The sequence below is a fragment of the Dermochelys coriacea genome, chromosome 3 (genome assembly GCF_009764565.3).
Source record: "Dermochelys coriacea isolate rDerCor1 chromosome 3, rDerCor1.pri.v4, whole genome shotgun sequence".
Lineage (NCBI taxonomy): Eukaryota > Metazoa > Chordata > Testudines > Dermochelyidae > Dermochelys > Dermochelys coriacea.
The window spans coordinates 98,363,583-98,387,910 of NC_050070.1; the positions used below are offsets into that span (position 1 = coordinate 98,363,583).

Here is a 24,328-nt window from a genome sequence, read left to right on the forward strand (position 1 = left end):
CTAATTCAGCTCCCACTGACCCAGTGGGTTTTACCACTGATTTCAATGGGAGAAAAGTTAGGCCTACACTGAGCATGTTTGGAAATTCCACCCTTAAAGTAATTTAAGAACCCTAAGGATGAGGCTGGAATGACCTGCTCAATAAACATAGTTAATTACTGAGGTTTTCTAGCTGTTTACTCTACACCAGTCTGAGGAAAGGGACTTCTCTTCCAGAACTACTAATAACCATATATACATAATTATAGTGGCCGATATAATTAGAGTGGCATACAAAAGCATCAGTATTGTTATGGATATATCAGGTCTTTCTATGATGAACCCTTCGTTTTACAGATTTCCTATTGGTTGCAAGGGTCTTCTCCAGTTAATCTACAGATTTTAGAGTGGTAGCCATGTTAGTCTGTATCAGCAAAAAGAACGAGGAATACTTGTGGCACCTTAGAGACTAACACATTTATTTGAGCATAAGCTTTCATGGGCTAAAGCCCACTTCATCAGATGCATGCAATGAAAAATACAATAGGAAGATACACACACACAGAGAACATGAAAAAATGAGGGTTGCCATACCAACTCTAACGAGACTAATCAATTAATGTGGGCTATTATCAGCAGGAGAAAAAACAACTTTTGTAGTGATAATCAGGATGGCCCATTTCAAACAGTTTACAAGAAAGTGTGAGTAACAGTAGAGGGGAAATAAGCATAGGGAAATAGTTTTTAGTTTGTTTCAGAGTAGCAGCCGTGTTAGTCTGTATCCGCAAAAAGAAAAGGAGTACTTGTGGCACCTTAGAGGTTAACAAATTTATTTGAGCATAAGCTTTCGTGAGCTACAGCTCACTTCATCAGATGCATGATGAAGTGAGCTGTAGCTCACGAAAGCTTATGCTCAAATTTATTTGTTAGTCTCTAAGGTGCCACAAGTACTCCTTTTCTTTTTAGTATGTGTAATGACTCATCCACTTCCAGTCTTTATTCAAGCCTAGTTTAATGGTGGCCAGTTTACAAATTAATTCCAGTTCTGCAGTTTCTTGTTGGAGTCTGATTTTGAAGTTTGTTTGTTGAAGAATTGCAACTTTTAGGTCTGTAACTGAGTGTCATCCAAGGAGGTTGAAGTGTTCTCCTACTGGTTTTTGAATGTTATAATTCTTGACATCTGATTTGTGTCCATTTATTCTTTTGCATAGAGACTGTCTGGTTTGGCCAATGTACATTGCAGAGGGGCATTGCTGGCACATGATGGCATATATCACACTGGTAGATGTGCAGGTGAACAAGCCTCTGATAATGTGGCTTTTGTGATTATAATGGTGTCCCTTGAATAGATATGTGGACAGAGTTGGCAATGGGCTTTGTTGAAAGGATAGGTTCCTGGGTTAGTGTTTTTGTTGTGTTGTTGCTGGTACTTGCTTCAGGTTGGAGGGCTGTCTGTGAGCGAGGACTGGCTTTCTATCGTATTTTCCACTACATGCATCTGATGAAGTGGGCTTTAGCCCACGAAAGCTTATGCTCAAATAAATGTGTTAGTCTCTAAGGTGCCACAAGTATTCCTCGTTTTTTTGGTATATAGAGTGTCTCTTCCTGGGAGCTATACTTTGTTGTGTTCATGTATGTGAAAAATAACCAGATAGTTAGAACTGTAATTTTACAGCAACCCTGTATTTTTACTGACCAAAATCTAAATCTAAAAATTACAGGAAGTTCCTCCCCATGGAAAGAAGTTTCTAACAGGGCATAATTGTCCACAAATGATTTCACAAGGACCTGGGGGGAAAGATCTGTGTTAGCTGGAGGCAACTAACCTGAGGAAAAAGTCTGTTGAATGCTGTCATATGAGGTCAAGAAAACTGTTCCCAGGAGATCTATGGAAAGGATTTGAGTATGATTATTGCTTTATAACTTCCTAGACCAGTCCTGCCTTTGCCCAAGAAAACTCTGGAGTGTCCCGTTGCCACGTCAAAGACATAACACATTTATACCATTTTCCTGCAAGAGCTTTTAAAACCACAGATGCCTGTTAGACAAGAACCAGTATAAAGGGAAAAAGGAGAGGAACATAAGAGACTAAGACTATGGCTACACTAGAGAGCTTACAGCAGCATAGGTGCACCAGTGCAGCTGCGCTACTGTAATCTCTCACGTAGCCGCTCTAATGTGACGGGAGAGAGCTCTCCTATTGACTTAATTAATCCACTCTCAACAGCAGTAGCTATGTTGGTTGGAGAAGCTCTCCTGCCGAGATAATGCTGTCCACATTGGCACTTAGGTCGATGTAACTTATGTCGCTCAGGGGGCTGGCTTCTTCACAGCCCTGAGCGACATAAGTGCTAGTGTAGACATAGCCTAAGAAAGACCATTGAGAGACGTGCTGCAGTGTTTCTGTTCTCAGAATAGGACAAAAAGCCAAAGGAACTTTTTGTCAATCCTAAGGGTTCTTTCTGGAAAGCAGCTCTGATCTGAACCCGAACCAAAGTTTATTCATAATGAAGAGAATTTTTGATAGCTGGCTTTTAAGTCGTGTAGAGAGTGAATGGACATGTGTTTGCTAAAAATATAGCAAATTAATAAATTATATATGTACATGCACACACTTTTCAGAACCTAAATTTTAATTTTCAGAACCTAAATAAAAAGAGTGAAGGGTGAACAATGCTGATACTGACATGTTTATCTTTCATAGCTTCCAATGTCAGAAGTGACCACTGAGATCTCAACCAGTGGTTCTCAACCTTTTTGGTCTCATTTGTAAATGTTTATGACCTGTTGTGACCCAGTAAATAGTCTGGGGGAGGAGGCCCTGGGGCAGTTTCAGTCAGGTCCTGCATCTGGAGGGTGGAGGTCCTGCCCAGCACTCACCCCACAGTGGTGAGTCCTGCAGCACTTGTGCTGTGCGTGTGGCTGGGCTTGGCTCTCCATTCAAGACATTGCAACCTCCAGGGTTGCAGCGCTACTCAGGTTTGGCTCCACTCTCCCTCACTAGACTAAATTTGTGAGAATGGAATTGTGACCTGGTTCATGGAGTTGCACTGCCCCTCACTCAAATTTGGCCTACCCAGACTCCCGTCATCATGATGGCTCGGCCAAGCCTGAGTAGCAGTGGTACCACAGAGACTGCCGTGTCTGGAGTAGAGAGGCGAACCGAGCCCGCCCTGTAGGACAGGAGGCACAAGAGCTGCCATGCAGTGCTGTAACTAGGCATTTTAGTGCCCATGGCGAGCAAGCATATTTGTGCCCCCTACTAGTGCCCTGCAAGGGGACTATTTTTTTAATCCTGCTCCCTCCCCACAATACCCACTCCCACCTGCTCCCTCATTGTTTGTTGAACTTTTATCTCCCGCTATTATGGCAGTGGGATAAAAATTCAACAAACAATGCAGAAGCGGGTGGGCATTGCATGGGTGGGACAGGAGTGGGATTAAAAAATTAGTCCTCCTGCACCACAAACAACATGAACACCCCAGCCAGCAGCCACCTTGCTCCGGTCACCCAACTGTGAAGGCAACACTACCACTGCCAGCAGTAGCACAGAAATAAGGGTGGCAATATCATACCTGCTGCAGGGCTCTACTCCCTATCACAATTTTTTGGCATTCCCTCTCACTCCCTCAGCTTTGCGCCCTGGGTGGCTGCCCTACTTTCCCTACCCTGGTTATGGACCTGCTGTCATGAGACCCTTTGGATATGTCTACATTACAAAATTAGGTCAAATTTATAGAAGTCGGTTTTTTAGAAAGCGTTTTTATACAGTCGAGTGTGTGTGTCCCCACACAAATGCTCTAAGTGCATGTAGTCAGCGGACTGTGTCCGCAGTACTGAGGCAACCATCGACTTCCGGAGCTTTGCACTGTGGGTAGCTATCCCACAGTTCCCGCAGTGTCCACCGCCCATTTGAATTCTGGATAGAAATCCCAGTGCCTGATGGGGCTAAAACATTGTCGCGGGTGGTTCTGGATACGTATCGTCAGGCCCCCGTTCCCTCCCTCCGTAAAAGCAAGGGCAGACAATCGTTTTGCGCCATTTTTCTTGAGTTACCTGTGTAGACACTATACCATGGCAAGCATGGAGCCTGTTCAGCTAACCGTCACCGTATGTCTCCTGGGTGCTGGCGGACATGGTACTGCATTGCTACACAGCAGCAGTTTATTGCCTTTTGGCAGCAGACTGGTAGCCGTCGTCGACGTAGTCCTGGGTGCTCTTTTAATCGGGCGCCTGGGCAAATATGGGAGTGACTCAGCCAGGTCATTTCCCTTGTTTTGTCTCATGTCGATTGAGTCCTACCGGCAGTGCATTGTCTTTTAATCTGCAGCTAGCAGAAGACGATGGCTAGTAGTCATACTGCACCATCTTCTGCCGAGCACTCAGGAGGTGATGATGGCTAGCGGTCATACTGCACAGTCTGCTGCCAGCAAGATGTATAAAGATAGAGGAAGTGGCTCAAAACAAGAAATAGACCAAATTTGTTTTGTATTCATTTTCTCCTTCCTCCCTCCCTCTGTGAAATCAACGGCCTGCTAACCCCAGTTTTGAGTTCTATCCTTGAGGCAGCCATACAGTTTCTCGCAAAGCCACCCCCTTTGTTGATTTTAATTCCCTGTAAGCCAACCCTCCGACAGACAATCGTTCCGCGCCTTTTTTCTGTGCAGACGCCATACCACGGCAAGCATGGAGCCCGCTCAGATCACTTTGGCAATTAGGAGCACATTAACCACCACACTCATTATCCAGCAGTATATGCAGCACCAGAATCTGGCAAAGCGAAACCGGGCGAGTAGGCGACGTCAGCGCGGTTATGAGAGTGATGAGGACATGGACACAGACTTCTCTCAAAGCACGTGCCCTGGCAATGTGGGCATCATGGTGCTAATGGGGCAGGCTCATGTGGTGGAACGCCGATTCTGGGCCTGGGAAACAAGCACAGACGGGTGGGACAGCATAGTATTGTGGGTCTGGGACGATTCCCAGTGGCTGCGAAACTTTCGCATGCATAAGGGCACTTTCATGGAACTTTGTGACTTGCTTTCCCCTGCCCTGAGGCGCAAGAATACCAAGATGAGAGCAGCCCCCACAATTGAGAAGCGAGTGGCAATAGCCCTGTGAAAGCTTGCAACGCCAGACAGCTACCCATCAGTCGGGAATCAATTTGGAGTGGGCAAATCTACTGTGGGGGCTGCTGTGATGCAAGTAGCCAACGCAATCAAAGATCTGCTGATATCAAGGGTAGTGACCCTGGGAAATGTGCAGGTCATAGTGGATGGCTTTGCTGCAATGGGATTCCCTAACTGTGGTGGGGCCATAGACGGAACCCATATCCCTATCTTGGGAGCACCAAGCCAGCGAGTACATAAACCGCAAGAGGTACTTTTCAATAGTGCTGCAAGCACTGTTGGATCACAAGGAACGTTTCACCAACATCAACGTGGGATGGCCGGGAAAGGTACATGACGCTCGCATCTTCAGGAACTCTGGTCTGTTTCAAAAGCTGCAGGAAGGGACTTTCTTCCCAGACCAGAAAATAACCATTGGGGATGTTGAAATGCCTATAGTTATGTTTGGGGACCCAGCCTACCCCTTAATGCCACGGCTCATGAAGCCATACATAGGCAGCCTGGAGAGTAGTCAGGAGCTCTTCAATTACAGGCTGAGCAAGTGCAGAATGGTGATAGACTATGCATTTGGACGTTTAAAAGCATGCTGGCGCAGTTTACTGACTCGGTTAGACCTCAGCGAAACCAATATTCCCACTGTTATTACTGCTTGCTGTGCACTCCACAATATCTGTGAGAGTAAGGGGGAGACGTTTATGGTGGGGTGGGAGCTTGAGGCAAATCGCCTGGCTGCTGGTTACGCACAGCCAGACACCAGGGCGGTTAGAAGAGCACAGGAGGGTGCAGTGCGCATCAGAGAAGCTTTGAAAATCAGTTTCATGACTGGCCAGGCTACGGTGTGAAAGTTCTGTTTGTTTCTCCTTGATGAAACCCCCCGCCCCTTGGTTCACTCTACTTCCCTGTAAGCTAATCACCCTCCCCACCTCCCTTCGATCACCACTTGCAGAGGCAATAAAGTCATTGTTGCTTCACATTCATGCATTCTTTATTAATTCATCACACAAATAGGGGGATAATTACCAAGGTATCCCAGGAGGGGTGGTGGAGAGGGAAGGACAAGGCCACACAGCACTTTAAAAGTTTAAAACTTATTGAATGCCAGCCTTCTGTTACTTGGGCAATCCTCTGGGGTGGAGTGGCTGGGTGGCCGGAGGCCCCCCCCGCACCGCATTCTTCGGCGTCTGGGTGAGGAGGCTATGGAACTTGGGGAGGAGGGCGGTTGGTTACACAGGGGCTGTAGCGGCGGTCTGTGCTCCTGCTGCCTTTCCTGCAGCTCAACCATACGCTGGAGCATATTAGTTTGATCCTCCAGCAGTCTCAGCATTGAATCCTGCCTCCTCTCAACATGCTGCCGCCACCTTTCAGCTTCAGCCCTCTCTTCAGCCTGCCACTTACTCTCTTCAGCCTACCACCTCTCCTCCCAGTCATTTTGTGCTTTCCTGCACTCTGACATTGTCTGCCTCCATGCATTCGTCTGTGCTCTGTCAGTGTGGGAGGACAGCATGAGCTCAAACAACATTTCATCACGAGTGTGTTTTTTTTGCCTTCTAATCTTCGCTAGCCTCTGGGAAGGAGAAGATCCTGTGATCCTTGAAACACATGCAGCTGGTGGAGAAAAAAAAAGGGACAGTGGTATTTGAAAAGACACATTTTATAGAACAATGGGTACTCTCTTTCACAGTAAACCTTGCTGTTAACATTACATACATAGTACATGTGCTTTCGTTACAAGGTCGCATTTTGCCTCCCCCCACCGCGTGGCTAACAGCGGGGAACATTTCTGTTCAGCCATAGGCAAACAGCCCAGCAGGAACAGGCACCTCTGAATGTCCCCTTAAGAAAAGCACCCTATTTCAACCAGGTGACCATGAATAATATCACTCTCCTGAGGATAATACAGAGAGATAAAGAACGGATGTTGTTTGAACGCCAGCAAACATACACTGCAATGCTTTGTTCTACACTGATTCCCGAGTACGTACTACTGGCCTGGAGTGGTAAAGTGTCCTACCATGGTGGATGGAATAAGGCTGCCCTCCCCAGAAACCTTTTGCAAAGGCTTTGGGAGTATATCGAGGAGAGCCACGAATGCCAGGGCAAATCAATCATTAAACATGCTGGCTTTTAAGCCTTGTATAGTATTTTAAAAGGTACACTCACCAGAGGTCCCTTCTCCACCTGGTGGGTCTGGGAGGCAGCCTTGGATGGCTTCAGGGGTACTGGCTCCAGGTCCAGGGTGAGAAACAGTTCCTGGCTGTCGGGAAAACCGGTTTCTCCGTTCATTTGCTGTGAGCTATCTAAAAGCTCATCATCATCATCGTCTTCCTCATCCCCAAAACCTGCTTCCGTGTTGCCTCCATCTCCATTGAAGGAGTCAAACAACACGGCTGGGGTAGTGGTGGTTGAACCCCCTAAAATGGCATGCAGCTCATCATAGAAGCGGCATGTTTGGAGCTCTAACCCGGAGCGACCATTCACCTCTCTGGTTTTCTGATAAGAAGCTGAGGCAAGCCTAAGTTTCACGCAGCACTGCTTCGGGTCCCTGTTATGGCCTCTGTCCTTCATGCCCTGGGAGATTTTCAGAAATGTTTTGGCATTTCGAAAACTGGAACATAGTTCTGATAGCACGGATTCCTCTCCCCATACAGCGATCAGATCCTGTACCTCCTGTTCGGTCTATACTGGAGCTCTTTTGCAATTCTGGGACTCCATCATGGTCACCTCTGTTGATGAGCTCTGTATGGTCACCTGCAGCTTGCCACACTGGCCAAACAGGAAATTGACATTCAAAGGTTCGCGGGCCTTTTCCTGTCTACCTGGTCAGTGCATCTGAGTTGAGAGTGCTGTCCAGAGTGGTCACAATGGAGCACTCTGGGATAGCTCCCAGAGGCCAATACCATCTAACTGCGTCCACAGTACCCCAAATTTGACCCAGCAAAACCGATTTCAGCATTAATCCCCTTGTCGGGGGTGGAGTAAGGAAATCGATTTTAAGAGCCCTTTAAGTCGAAACAAAGGGCTTTGTCACGTGGATGGGTGCAGGGTTACATCGATTTCACGTTGCTAAATTTGACCTCAACGCCTAGTGTAGACCAGGACTTAGAAACCTTTTGGCGATCCAATTTTGGGTCCCGACACATGGGTTGAGAAACCCTGATCTAGTCTAACCTCCTGTATAACACAGGTCATAGAACGTCCCCAAAATCATTCCTAGAGCAGATCTTTTAGAAAAACATCCCATCTTGATTTAAAAATTGCCATTGATGGAGAATCCATCACCACCGTTGGTAAATTGTTCCAATGATCAATTGGAATCACCATTATAAATTTACACTTTATTTCCTGTCTGAATTTGTCTAGCTTCAACTTCCAGCCACTGGACTGTGTTATACCTTTCTCTGTTAGAGCGAAGAGCTCAGTATTAAATATTTGTTCCCCATGTAGATATTTATAGAAGGTAATCAAGTCACTCCTTAACCTTCTCTTTTTTAAGCTAAATAGATTGATCTTCTTAAGTTTATTAATATAAGGCATTTTTTAAAATCCTTTAATCATTCTTGTGCCTCTTCCCTGAACTCTCTCCAGTATATCAACATCCTTCTTGAATTGGGAGCACCAGAACTGAACACTGTATTTCAGCAGATGTCATACCAATACCAAATGCACAGGCAAAATAACCTCTCTACCCCTACTTGAGAATATCCTGTTTATGCATCTCAGGATCGCATTAGTTCTTTTAGCAACAAGGTCACATTGGGATCTTATGTTCAGCTGATTATTCATCATGACCCCCAAATCTTTTTCAGAGTCACACTGCTTCCCAGGATAGAGCCCCCAATCCTGTAAATATGGCCTGCATTCTTTGTTCCTAGATATGTACATTTACACATAGCTGTTTTAAAATGCATATTGTTTGCTTCAGAGTAGCAGCCATGTTAGTCTGTATTCGCAAAAAGAAAAGGAGTACTTGTGGCACCTTAAAACGAATGGACACAAATCAGACGTCAAGAATTATAACATTCAAAAACCAGTTGGAGAACACTTCAATCTCTCTGGTCACTCGATTACAGACCTAAGAGTGGCTATCCTTCAACAAAAAAGCTTCAAAAACAGACTCCAATGAGAGACTGCTGAATTGGAATTAATTTGCAAACTGGATACAATTAACTTAGGCTTGAATAGAGACTGGGAATGGATGAGTCATTACACAAAGTAAAACTATTTCCCCATGGTATTTCTCCCCCCCACCCCACCCCACCCCCCACTGTTCCTCAGATATTCTTGTTAACTGCTGGAAATAGTCTACCTTGCTTGTCACCATGAAAGGTTTTCCTCCTTTCCTGCCCCTGCTGCTGGTGATGGCTTATCTTAAGTGATCACTCTCCTTACAGTTAGTCTCTAAGGTGCCACAAGTACTCATTTTCTCCTTACAGTGTGTATGATAAACCCATTGTTTCAAGTACTCTGTGTATGTATATCAATCTCCCCTCTGTTTTTTCCACCAAATGCATCCGATGAAGTGAGCTGTAGCTCACGAAAGCTTATGCTCTAATAAATTTTTTAGTCTCTAAGGTGCCACAAGTACTCCTTTTCTTATTGTTTGCTTGTGACCAGTTTACTAAGAAATCCAGATTTCCCTGTATCAGTGACCTGTCCTCTTCATTATTTACCACTCCCCCAATTTTTGTGTCATCTGCAATCTATATCAATGAAGATTTTATGTTTTACAGCCAGCAATGTCACCCTTTACTGAGTGGCCAACACCTGTTCACCTGTGAGCTCTCAGTCCATTTCTGACTTTTCATGGTATATTGAAAATAACTGTAAGACTACTGAGGCCATAAACCTTGTGTTTGCTTCTTCTCCCCTAAATAAATAAAAAAGGTGTGTGTGTGTGTGTGTGCGTGCACGCGCACGCGCGTATATATATTCTGCAATGACACACAGCAGCAGGGAAAGGGTTCATTTTACAGGGATAGCTATGGAAAGCTTCTCCTAAAATACCTCAAAAGACAGAATTACTTGTTAAGTATAAGGTGTTATCTTCATCCATGACAGACTATTTCCATTTTACATTAGAATATGAGAGAGAGAGACTTAAAAAAAAAAAAAAAAAAGCTACCAAGTTAGTGATAAATTAATTTGTACTTCTTGTTCTGAGATCAATTTTTTATACTGTTTATAACTCCAAACTCTATTTAATCACACACCTTCTTCTGCCCATGACATTTCAATAATCACATTTTAGAATTGTTTCAATTGTTTTTGTGCTCCAAGTATAGACTTAACAGATTTCCAAAGCTGCTTTTTTTTTTTTTTTTTAAACTTAAGTTGCTTTTCTGTCTGGTCTTTTTGATAGATCTTCTGTTTTCTGTTTGCACAGCACCTAGCATAATAGGCCTTTCAGGACTTCCATAAGATAAAGAAGAAGAATACATAACACAAACGTACATGACAAAGTGGTCTAATTCACTAGTTTTTCATTATGGCAACCTGAATTCACAGATGAAAATAGGTTGATGACCTCAATCTTCTGACCCTTCTATAGTCTATACTGGACATGCTACCACATAATAAAAGCTACTTCACAGCTGCTAGTCTCTGCTCAAAAGAGGACAGACTAGAGAAGCAGGGATGATCCAGGTGTGTTAGCAAAGCTGTGTGGGATAGCTTGCACTGTGCTTTCCTTTATTATGCTTGACTTAATGCAGTGCTATTAGTCCCCCATTTTCACAGACTCAAAATTTCCACAGTCACCACAAAAAACAATACTCTACATTTAACTGTCAGTGCAGTCAGTGACTGCCTCCAAAGCATAAACTAATAAAAAGAGAGGTCTGAGTTTTTTGTGTAATTCACTGCCAAATTATACCTATATGATCACGTTTGATATTTTAAATTTTGCCTGTTAAAAAAAAAATAAGTTAAGAGCAAAATAGACTCAAGCTATGGAAATTTTATTCCAGAAAAAAATCTGACAATTTAAATCGTGTGTGGCTGTCTGCATTAACAGGCTTTTTTACTATTATTGCTATGGTAATAAAGAGCATCAGCAAGTGAAAGATTTGAAAACAAATTGGACATCATTGCCTGCTGATCATGAGTAATGATTAATGACTCATACAAGACAAGGTATTATCATGGAATTATTTTTCACCATCCTCCATAATACTGGTCACTGTACAACATTTTCTAATTCAATGAAAAAAAAGATTTTTTTTTTTTTTTTAACAGCTCAGTCTGAGAAAGATAACCACCTAGGACAACAGGACTTGAAAGACCACTTAGGACAAGCATGGAATTTAAGCATTTAGCTCTTTCATACCAAAGGAAGTTTTATTGATCTCTAACCAAAAAAAAAAAAAAATTTCAGTCAGTGTGGAGTAGTTGCAGCCCACGGAATGGCTGGAATTGATTTTTGCAGGTTGTTTATCGTAAAAGTACAACAGAATGGAGTAAATATAACAAATGCTGTTTGGATTCTTTAATTATAAATATTCTCGGTTAAACCAATCAAGTAAAGTTGCTAAATTCTTGGATTATAATATGACTATACAGAACCAACTGGCCAAGAAGATAGAATGGCCCAATAGGACTTGAGAGACGCTGGTTCATATGTAATATGGGGACAACTATGTTAAAGATTGTGAGGTGCTCAGAATGGTGGGGGCCATACAAGTACATGAGATAGACTATACTTCCACTAACAAAGTCCTAGTAAAACAGGGTATGCTACACTCCACTATTATCTGTACCATAATCAATTTATAGAATAACTTTTTCAATGACAAACCTTCCTATAGAAGTCACAGGTTGTCAACACAGGAGTAATTAGCATTGTGGCCTGTTAGTATTTTTAGCATGTTTTTAAACTTGCCAGAGCTCTGGCTTATTGCAAGTGATCACTAATATATATCTACACCAATGGCTGGTGATGGTTATCAATAAGGCTAAGATTTTGACATGGTTATTTTTAGTAAAAGTCACAGACAGGTCACAGGCAATAAATAAAAATTCATGGAAGCCGTGACCTGTCTGTGACTTTTGCTGCTATGGCTCCATGGTTTCCCCCACCACCGTGGTGGCTGGGAGCTGTGGGGTTCCCCCTCCATCCTGCGGCCGGGAGCTGCAGGGTGACCATATATCCCAAAGAGAAAATGGGACACCCCAGCCACTCGCTAGAGGTGTTCACCTCCCCCCTTGCGAGGCTGTCGCCCATCGCTGGAACCCTGAGGAGGGCCCCCTCAGGAGTCTGTCACCTGTCGCTGGAACCTTGCAGGGGACCCCCTGTCAATGCTGTCGCCGTATCCCTGCCAGGGCCCCACTGGCTCTCAGCTCCAGAGTCCTGCAGCCCCTGGGGCTGAAGCAGAGAATGTCATGGAGGTCTCTTGAAGTCACGGATTTAGGGTTTTGTTTGCCCTTGACTTTCAAATCATGGATTCATCTGAATGCATATCCAGTGTTGATACTTAAGTTCAATGCCAGAGGAGTGCTGTGCATTGTTAGAGATGCCAGCACACAGAGGAGCTGTTGTATCTTTTCTGAATGTCTCCGGTAACTGTCCAGGTGAAAGTTAAAGATATGACAGCTATTTTCAAAAGAGATAAAGAGAAAACTCCAGAATTGTGTCCAATATTCCTTCTCTAAACCAGGCAATTCCATGCTCCAAGACCAGGTGGGAGGCTGTGAGCTACGATACATAACTGCCATATTTGTCCTGGGCATGCAATCCCATTCTGTTAATCCAATTTCTTTCTCCCATCTGCAACAGCCTGGCACACTGTACTATTTGGGAACTGTTAGGAATATTACTAGATGCTGCCAAAAGGGTGATGGGCCTGCCAGTGACTACTGGTCTAGCTTCCCTCCGGTTGCATGTGGAGAGGGGAGAAAAATCTGCAATGGCCTCCTCCCAGGCACATCCTCATCTCAGCTCTCCTTTCCTGGCATGTGGAAAAGGGAGTAAATAATTCAAGGCTTTCTGAAAGTCCACGTAGACAACAGCCTCTGGATCACCTTTGTCCACATGTTTGTTGACCCCCAATAGATTGTTGAGGCATGATTTCCCTTTACAAAAGCTGTACTGACTCTTCCCCAACAAATCGTGTTCATCCATGTCAGATAATTCTGTTCGTCACTATAGTTTCAACCAATTTGCCTGGTGCAGAAGTTAGGTTTATCAGCCAGTAATTGCCGGAATCCCTTTTGAAGCCTTTTAAAAAAATTGGTGTCACAGTAGCTATCTTCCAGTCATCTTGTACAGAAGCTGATTTAAATTATAGGTTACACACCACAGTTAGTAGTTCTGTAACTACGTCTGATTTCCTTCAGAACTCTTTGGTGAATGCCATCTGGTCCTGGTGACTTCTTACTGTCAACTTTATCAATTCATTCCAAAATCACCTCTACTGACATGTGACTCTGGGACAGTTCCTCAAATTTGTCACCTAAAAAGAATGGCTCAGGTGTGGTAATCTCCCTCACATCCTCTGCAGTGAAAACCCATGCAAATAATTAATTTAGCTTCTCCACAATGGCTTTATCTTCCTTGATTGCTCCTTTAGCACCTTGATTGTCCAGTGGCCCCACTGACTGTTTGGCAGGCTACCTGCTTCTGAAGTATTCACAAAAGTTTTTGCTGTTAGTTTTTGAGTCTTTGGCTAGTTGCTCTTCAAATTCTTTTCTGGCCTGCCTAATTAACTAATTTAACTGACCCTCCCCACATGCCTCTGAAATATTATGATATCTAGCCTAAGGTTGGTAAATAAAAGAGAGATATGGATAGGAAGTATGTAAGGACATTCTTATACATATATAAATCTGTAAAATGATTTTAAAATACTTATTTCACAGGTATGTTGTGAGGCTTAAATCATCAATAGATATAAGTATCTTGCATGTAACGTGCTATAGAAGCACATATTATTAATTCATGCCTTTTAAAGATAAATAGGATGAAGCACAGTAAATTTAAGTATCCTGCCAATGAGTCATAGGAAGTGATGAAAATAGAATTAGAATCCTGGCTCCCAGTTCCCTGCTCTAACCGCTAGAAAACACTGCTTTCTTAGCTTCTAGACAAGTAAACTTGTTGGAGAAGGAGGATTAACTAATATAAGTAGATTCCCAATGAACCACTGATCTACTAAAATAAAGGAATGAGAAAAGTTTAAACTAACATTACAAGACTAATTTAAAACTACTATACCTACCACAGTTTTTTGCCTTTTGCTGTGCTTAGTATTTATTCCACATCCCTGTTTTCATCTAATTTTTTTTTCTGCAGACATTATTTTTGAACAGCTCAATATTTTGGATGGCAACCCAAATGTTTTCTAATGTATTTGTTCTCCATTCGTTTTTGTCTTTTTTACATTGCTAGCATTCAAGTTTAGACCAGTACTGCCTTTCTGCTTTGAGCCAATTGTCTTCTGTGATTATTTTAATACATTTTTAAGCTCATTTCCATTTTCTTCACGCAATCATCCTGAAAGCATCTATTTCACTTGCTGCAGTATGTTGGGAACCACATTCTTATTCTAACTCTTCCAGCCATGGTTGCAAATGTGTATGAATATAAAGGTACGTTTATTACCAGAAATGTCGGGGGGGGGGTGAAGCTACATTTCCTCTCCCTTTATCTATTTTTATGTGACTGATTACTGCTGTGTTGGATGGCAATGTTCCTTTCTCATAAGATAGCAGCCCTCATGAAAGTGCTAAGCAGGATGAATGGTCTCTCCCAGGTGGCTTCTATAAGCTGATGCCAAAGCAGCTCTGGTGCCATAATAGGGTAGTACGCACACTTGAATTAAACCCTTACATTTAAGGTAACAAACAGTAAATGTTTTTATTAGCCCAGACTTTGCACTGGTACACTGACAAGATCAGTCAACAAAGAAATCACAGCAGGTAAGCACGCAACTGCTGTGGAGATTGTGGCCCTCAGGAATACTAAATAGCCAAGAGACCGCCCCCTTCCCTAAAGACACAGTTGAGATCAGGCATGGCATTCTTTTGAATTGCCAATCCCTTTATGAACACTAAGCTCTTGGCCTCAGTGGTGTCTTTTGGCACAGAGACATAGAAGGTGTGGGGAAGTCCATCAAGTATGCTGCACAGTAGGCCGCATGTACTCTTGCAGCGGGACTTAGCATCACAGAAATATTGTAGACTGCACAGCTGCTGCCTGAGCATGGAGCCCTCTCTGTTCGTCGGCAGCGCTCCAGTGATCGATGTTGTGGCAACAGAAGAGAGAGGCAATTTTCAAGTGCCACCCACTGGCGTCCCTGGCTATGCAGGACAATGGGCTCCTACAGCTTTCCCTGCATGCACTAAACTCTGGCAATAGAGAATGTCTCTCCCTGCCCCAATGATCTATGTCAGAGGGGACGAAGGTGCTTCTGACAAGAGAGAATGACGCAGCCCATCCCTGTCCTTCTGCAGATAGGGACCCAGTAAGCTCATTAAGAGCAAAAATCTTCCTGGAGGAAAGTTGGCTGGGTTCCTTCTATAGTAAATTCAACTGCATATGCTGTGTTCTCATTCTGTACTACAGCAGTAACCTTGTTGTGGGGACACAGTGTGGTCTACTGCAGTGGTTCTCAAACTGTGGGACGAGACCCCCAGCTTAGACTTGCTGAGGCCTGGGGGTGAAGCTGAAGCCTGAGCCCCACCACCCGAGGCCAAAGCCTGAAGGTTTCAGCGCTAGGCGTTTGGGTTCGGGTTACAGGCCCCCTGCCTGGGGCTGAAACCCCCCTCCCCAACCTCCCACCCAAGGCGGCAGGGCTTGGGCAGGCTCAGACTTCAGTGCCCGCTCCTGGGGTCATGTAGTAATTTTTGTTGTCAGAAAGGGGTCACAGTGCAATGAAGATTGAAAACTACTGGTCTAGTGGATAGGGCACTGGATAGACTGAGACTTGGGTTCCAGTCTCAATTCTGCAACGGCCTGTTGGGTGAACTATAGGCAAGTGTCACTTCATCTCAGTTTTCCCATCTGTGAAAGGGGGATAATGACACTGGCCTCCCTTGCTAAGTGTGTTGAGATCAACTGATGAAAAGTGCTGTATAAGAGCTAGGTATTATTAGTCATCCATTTTCTAATGTTTTTGCCTAAGGAGGTAGTAATAAGGGTGTATTTGCTTTACTTAGTGAAGAGTCCTGTGAAAAAAATGGTCAGCAAATAGTGATTTTTTTTTTTTAAAGATTACGTAGCACTTAGTGTCGGATGGGTGCTTTTTAGACATCTATATATAAATAAATGATTGATGAGCTCCTTCCAACTATAGCTATACTAAAAATTGCAACTCTCCACCTTCTACCAAATCCTAGATTATTAAAAGTACAGGGCTAGATTCATTGAAATAATAAGAGTTACATCAAAGATGTATTTGTCCCACAAAGTTTTAGTAATTTTAGCGTCAGCAGGTCAAGTTTTCAAAAGCGTTCCTCTCAAATTTCACCCAGAATGCTTTGCACACACAAATATATCTTATCTATGGAGATGGTTATAATTCCCAGTCTTCAGGGAGAGAGAGACATAGACAACCCAAGCCTGGTTTAATGTTGACAAACTTATTCTATGAGCATCACGTTAATAGTGCCGAGATGACCAGACCAATAAAAACCAAAAATCAATATAAAATGTTATAGATGTTATTCAATAATGTAAGGAAATTCCTAGACCAAAGGCTTCATCATTGATGGAGCTAAAGATATAAATATTAATTTTAAAATCTCAGGAGAACATTGTTGTTTTGCCAAATGCACAAATATTAGTCTGGTATTTCAAAATTCAGATTAAATATAACAGTAGAAGCTATGGAAATACAGAGTGCAAGAGAATCATATGTTCATTACGATTACTTCTTAAGGACCAACAAGATGCTATACAAAGTGAAGTATAAAGAAAGACCCTGCTTTTAGCAGATACGGATGATCTTGCAAACTGGATCCCTCATGGATGCAGGAGTACATCTGCACAGAACAGCATGTAGGATCAGGGCCTAAAGAAAACAGTTACAACAAGGCATACTGACACAGAGAAAGAGAGAGAACGAGAGAGAGAGAGAGAGAGAGAGAGAAGCTTTCTTTCTGACTGTTTAAAATAGATACAATATTATCAAAAGCTCAAAATCCAAAATATTTCACCATCCCAGCACACAGTATTAGCTGATCTTGGGGAAAAAATTGATGGTTTTTTTTTTTTGGTTTTTTTTTTTTTTTTTTGGTTTTTTTTTTTTTTTTACAATGTTCAGAACCACACCAGTGACTCTGAAAATTAAGAAGTGAGCTTATAGATACTAAGGTCAGAAGGGACCACTCTGATCATCTAGTCCGACCTCCTGCACAGCGCAGGCCACAGAATGTCACCCACCCACTCCTATGAAAAACCTCACCCATGTCTGAGCTATTGAAGTCCTCAAATCATGGTTCAAAACTTCAAGGAGCAGAGAAGCCTCCCTCCAGTCAACCATGCCCCATGCTACAGAGGAAGGCAAAAAAACCTCCAGGGCCTCTCCAATCTGCCCTGGAGGAAAACTCCCTCCCGACCCCAAACATGGCAATCAGCCAAACCCTGAGCACATGGGCAAGATTCACCAGCCAGATACCCAGGAAAGAGTTTTCTATAGTAAATCAGATCCCATCCATCTAATATCCCATCTCAGGGGATTTCGCCTATTTACCCTGAATATTTAAAGATCAATTACTTACCAAAATCCCATTATCCCATCATACCATCTCCTCCATAAACTTATCGAGTAGAATCTTAAAACCAGATAGATCTTTTGCCCCCACTGCTTCCCTTGGAAGGTTATTCCAAAACTTCACTCCTCTGATGGTTAAAAACCTTCGTCTGATTTCAAGTCTAAACTTCCTGGTGGCCAGTTTATACCCATTTGTTCTTGTGTCCACATTGGTGCTGAGCTTAAATAATTCCTCTCCCTCTCCTATATTTATCCCTCTGATATATTTATAGAGAGCAATCATATCTCCCCTCAACCTTCTCTTAGTTAGGCTAAACAAGCCCAGCTCCTTAAGTCTCCTTTCATAAGACAAGTTTTCCATTCCTTGGATCATCCTAGTAGCCCTTCTCTGTACCTGCTCCAGTTTGAATTCATCCTTTTTAAACATGGGAGACCAGAACTGCACACAGTATTCTAGGTGAGGTCTCACCAGTGCCTTGTATAACGGTACTAAAACCTCCTTATCCCTACTGGAAATGCCTCTCCTGATGCATCCCAAAACCGCATTAGCTTTTTTCACAGCCATATCACATTGGCAGCTCATAGTCATCCTATGATCAACCAATACTCCAAGGTCCTTCTCCTCTTCCATTACTTCTAATTGATGCGTCCCCAACTTATAACTAAAATTCTTGTTATTAATCCCTAAATGCATAACCTTACACTTCTCACTATTAAATTTCATCCTATTACTATTACTCCAGTTTACAAGGTCATCCAGATCCTCCTGTATAATATCCCGATCCTTCTCCGAATTGGCAATACCTCCCAGCTTTGTATCATCTGCAAACTTTATTAGCACACTCCCACTTTTTGTGCCAAGGTCAGTAACAAAAAGATTAAATAAGATTGGTCCCAAAACCGATCCCTGAGGAACTCCACTGGTAACCTCCCTCCAACCTGACAGTTCGCCTTTCAGTAGGACCCGTTGCAGTCTCCCCTTTAACCAATTCCTTATCCACCTTCTGATGTTCATATTGATCCCCATCTTCTCCAATTTAACTAATAATTCCCCATGTGGCATGGTATCAAATGCCTTACTGAAATCTAGGTAAATTAGATCCACTGCATTTCCTTTATCTAAAAAATCTGTTACTTTTTCAAAAAAGGAGATTAGGTTGGTTTGGCACGATCTACCTTTTGTAAAACCATGTTGTATTTTGTCCCATTTACCATTGACTTCAATGTCCTTAACTAATTTCTCCTTCAAGATTTTTTCCAGGACCTTGCATACTACAGATGTCAAACTAACTGGCCTGTAGTTACCCGGATCACTTTTTTTTCCTTTCTTAAAAATAGGAACTATATTAGCAATTCTCCAATCATTCGGTACTATTCCTGAGTTTACAGATTCATTAAAAATTCTTGCTAATGGGCTTGCAATTTCAGGTGCCAATTCCTTTAATATTCTTGGATGAAGATTATCTGGGCCCCCCGATTTAGTCCCATTAAGCTGTTTCAGTTTCGCTTCTACCTCTGATATGGTAATATCTACCTCTATATCCTCCTTCTCATTTGTCATGCTACCATTATCCCCAAGATCCTCTTTAGCCTTATTAAAGACTGAGGCAAAGTATTTGTTTAGATATTGGGCCATGCCTAGATTATCTTTAACCTCCGCTCCATCCTCAGTGTTAAGCGGCCCCACTTCTTCCTTCTTAGTTTTCTTCTTATTTATATGGCTATAGAACCTTTTACTATTGGTTTTAATTCCCTTTGCAAGGTCCAACTCTACTCGACTTTTAGCCTCTCTCACTTTATCCCTACATCTTCTGACCTCAATTAGGTAGCTTTCCTTGCTGATCCCTCCCATCTTCCACTCCCTGTATGCTTTCTGCTTCTTCATAATCACCTCTCTAAGATGCTTGCTCATCCAGCTTGGTCTACAACTCCTTCCTATGAATTTTTTCCCCTTTCTTGGGATACAGGCTTCTGATAGCTTCTGCAGTTTTGATTTAAAGTAATCCCAGGCCTCCTCTACCTTTAGAGCCATAAGTTCTTCAGTCCAATCCACTTCCGTAACTAATTTCCTTAATTTTTGAAAGTCAGCCCTTTTGAAATCAAAAACCCTAGTTGCAGATTTATTTTTGTTAATCCTTCCATTTAGTTTGAACTGAATTAGCTCATGATCACTTGAGCCAAGATTGTCCCCTACAACCATTTCTTCTATGAGGTCCTCGCTACTCACCAAAATTAAATCTAAAATGGCATCCCCTCTAGTCGGTTCAGCAACTACTTGATGAAGGAATCTATCAGCTATCGCATCTAGGAAAATCTGAGCCCTATTATTATTACTAGCACTGGTCCTCCAGTCTATATCTGGGAAGTTAAAGTCTCCCATGATCACGCAGTTTCCATTAGTATTTACTTGATTAAAGACATTAAAAAGGGCTCTATCCATATCCAAATTAGATCCCGGAGGTCTATAGCACACCCCAAGCACTATTGTAGGAGAGGCTTTACTAGTTTTCTTCCCCAATGTAATTTTTGCCCAGACGGACTCTGTCTTATCCATTGCATCCATTGCACAAGCTTATGTCTTGTTGATGGACTGCTTGGGTACTACTTCATATTTAAAGGACTTAGTCAACATGATTTTTTAATTGACTAATTTTTTTAAAAAATTCAGTCTTCTGATAGAACATCCTTTAATTTTAAAAAAAATAGGGCATTCAGTTTAATCTTTAGGCATGTTTACAGGAGTCTTTGGGGTGGGCTCAAAAGTAACACCAAATTCAGTCACATGTATCCCACCTTCCCTTTCTATCTTAGATACTTATATCACCAAGTTACCTGAGTGCCCCACAATTTATCTTCACAAGGGATTTATCCTTCCTTGTGAGGTAAGGAAGTACTATTATCCCTATTTTACAGATGGGTAAGTCACATAGTCTCTCTGTGCTGCAGTACTCAAGGTCACACCGGAAGTTTGTGGCACATCAGAGAACTGATTCCAGGTCTCCCAAGTACTAGGCTAGTGTCCTAACCACTGGACCATCCTTCCTTTCCAAATGTCTATCTGTTCACATGCCTGTCTACTGCCTCTTCAATTTCTATTTTGCTACCCTCCTGCAGAATATACACTTGACCCCTGTCAGGCAGTGCATGACAGTGATGCAAGTGATCATCTGCAAAAATGACATTGCCAAAATGCACAAAGTATACAAATTTAAAAACCAGAGAAAAATAAGTATTTTCTCCAAGCTCTGTTCTACTAATCTCAGAGGTTACTGTAACAACAGTAGGTTCAGCTTTTCAGATAGAAGTGTAATTTTCCAGATAACAGTGTCCCTTTACTCCAAAATGCACCTGCCTATTTAAGACACACCAAACTGTTCCTGCCTTTGTTAACACAACACACATTTCTGAAAAAGTGACAAGTTTTACAACTCTTCACCAAACGTTACTGGATTCCAGACAATAATTCAGGACAATTCCCCCAAAGCGTACTGTACATAGTATTAAATGTAAAAGTGTTATTTGCAATGTTGTTCCCAGAATATCAGAGACACAAGGTGGGTGAGGTCATATCTTTCATTGGATCAACTTCTGTTGATGAAAAAGACAAACTTTTGAGCTACACAGAGCTCTTCCTTCAAGTGTTGTTATGACACTTAGCATAGACATGTAGCTGGCATATCTAGAACTACAAGCCTCTAACAAAAATTTAATAGATCACATGCCAGACACACAGTGAGGTGAGATTACATTTAGGTAACCTAGATACACTTGTATTATACCCAGTTCATGTACCCCAGAGCTCCTCACCTTCTAAGTGGATTTGAAATGTCTACAGCCTGCAAACACCTTAAAATCATTATTAAACCCTCCTTCTTCAAAAAGATCTGTTTTGCATTTAATGTGTATGTGAAGTAGCAATTCAGCAGGTGATACAGATATTATATTGTGGCAAAGTTTAGCATTACAAAGGAACAGGTCTGAACACTATTAAGTAACATGCAGACAGAAAACAAGCAGCCTCATGAGGCTACAGACAGCTTCATACCAGAGAATCTCCTGGGGCAAGGAGAGCCAAGGAAAGGTCACCAGCATTTCAAAACTCACAGCATTTGACCCACTCCAGCAACTAAGATTAAAACCCCATCTTAACACTAGGAAGATTTAAGATTGTCCAGGTGACCCTGACTGTGCCTTTGTATATATTTCTAGTGTTTGATTAGAAGTTTAACCTTAGCTTTACATGTATTCAGGTAATAGTCACTTTCTCTGAAACTAGAGCTTCTCTTAAAGATTTTTCTCTCTTAAGTAACAAAGAGATATTTACTACCCTAGCTCCATTTTAACCAGCCGTTTGTAAAGAGGCCAGAAGAGAAACAAACACAGAGATCTGTGGCAAGTCTTAGAATGATCACAGATTTATTTGAACCAAAATAATGGTTTGCTTTTAAATGGTGCCTGAGAGTGCCTAATTTTCTGTGAATATTGCAGGTTGCCATGTCACTATCAAATCACGTGTCAGATTTCTATAAACTTTTACAACAGTCTTCCACACAGCTTGGCAAAATAAACATTCAAAAAACCACCACCAAACCAACCAACCCACCCACCCACCCTCACATTTTGTATCATCGTTTAGAGTTGTCTTTTTAATCATCAAAGGCAGGAAAAACAAACTAAAGCACTTGCTAAAACTCCACGGGGAAATGCATATAAATATAGCCAAGGAGAGGAAAGAGAAAGCTGACTGAGCAGCATTCTCTGGTTGGGCGTTAAATATCAACATCGAGGACTACGATTTGGGGGGGGGGGCAGTATGATACGGGGCAGGAGGAGATAAGAACCAAACAGGCACTAACGTTACCTGGGAGCGAGACAGAGAGGAGAATCCGAATTCCAGGGGTTCACACTGGGGGAGGAGAAGAGGCGCCAACCTGGCGGGGGTTAATATGAGGGAAAGGGTGGGACAGACGAGAACCTACGCTCCCGGGGTTCATTAATGATCATGGGGCAGAGGAGAGAGATTGCAAGATCCAGGGGCTAATTTGGGGGAGGCACAGAGAGGAGCCACCCCACAGGAGGCGGGGGCAAGCTGGGGAGCTGAGAAGCCCCCACTCCTGGCTTAACAGGGAGCTCCTTAGCTCCAGCCCAGCCCGCCACTGACCCTGCTCCCGCTTCAGGACAAGCCGCGCCGCGCCGGGTGCCACGGGGAAAGAGGCCCCCCGGGCAACCAGCACTGCGTGTAAAAGGGCCCAGGCAGGGCAGGAGAGCGGAGCTGGGACTCTGCGGATGTTGTGTGTGGCACAGTGACTAGGGCTGGGGCTCAGGGGCGGGAGGCTGTGAGCCGCTCATGATCTAGAGTGGAGAGGTGTTAAAATGCTGCCACCCAGCTACAGGCAGCCTCGGGCTGGTCACCTTGTCTCTGCTTGAGTGTCCCCCCCTCTCCTTGCATGCTGCTAAACCATCCCTGCCAGAGAGAGTTTATCTGTGGGGCTCCTCACACTACTTCTGGAGAGCAATAATTTTGCCTTTGGGATAGACCAGATTGCCCCAAATGAGAGAGATTTTCAAAGCCCTGATTGCTTAGTGAGAATATGCCTGGGGACACCCACTCCCCATCAGCGATGTCACCCTCACCCTGTGCGGGGTACTCTCAATGTGCTTGCAGTATTTTGTCAGGACCAAAGGTAAGTTTGTCAAAGTATGAAAATGTATGGCAAAGTACAGCTTAGTAGAAATAACCCCCTCCTTAGTTTTGGTTATTCATTCATTCTGTTATTTAGTCCTTCAAATATGTAACACTATCTGTAAGTAGTTTTGTTTAAATACGTTTGCACATGTTTGTTGTGCACATATGTGACAGGGATGTCAGTTTTCTTTGTGTTACCATCTTTCCCCCCCTCCCCACCAGGATTTTGCTATATGTATTCACATCCCTGCTTGGGATTGAGGTTTGGGGGGCAGTGAGGGGCATTTTGCTATATTTTTTACAGTGTTTTACTAAGAAAAAGGAAATTTTTCTGTGTCTGATTCAATTGGACACTTACAGTCTCACACATCATTTTATTTTTAAATCTCCTTGCTCAATTATCTCTCACAGTGTGAGACTGTACCCTGAGGAGTCATAGCAACTAACATGATGCTAAACGTAATTTGTCACTCGGTATAAAGAGGTTTCAGAGTAGCAGCCGTGTTAGTCTGTATTCGCAAAAAGAAAAGGAGTACTTGTGGCACCTTAGAGACTAACAAATTTATTAGAGCATAAGCTTTCGTGAGCTACAGCTCACTTCATCGGATGAAGTGAGCTGTAGCTCACGAAAGCTTATGCTCTAATAAATTTGTTGAATTTACAGTGTCACTTCGCTCTATGCTCTGTGATTTTTCATGCAGTGGATTTTCAGAATGCGTACTGGGAATTACAGGAATTCTGCAACTGGGGAACAGACTAACAAACTCCCATGATTCCTCTCCTGGCAGCTGTTAATTTTGCCATTCCCATTTTCAAATTGCTGTCAG

The 24,328-nt window shown here is 42.9% G+C and overlaps 1 protein-coding gene across 5 annotated transcripts in view; it reads right to left on the reverse strand.

Moving 5' to 3' along the window:
* The window catches only part of ECHDC1 (ethylmalonyl-CoA decarboxylase 1), a 57,633-nt gene extending 34,584 nt beyond the window's left edge, over positions 1-23,049 (reverse strand). Inside the window, exons 1-2 of one of the 5 annotated variants that reach the window (XM_043510915.1) lie at positions 22,679-22,971; positions 21,873-21,882 (exon numbers count right to left, since the gene is read on the reverse strand). The gene's annotated coding sequence lies outside the window, so the exon portion shown is untranslated. The other 4 variants (XM_038395691.2, XM_043510917.1, XM_038395692.2 and 1 more) reach the window with 4 other exon arrangements.
* Positions 23,050-24,328: the final 1,279 nt, after the last annotated feature.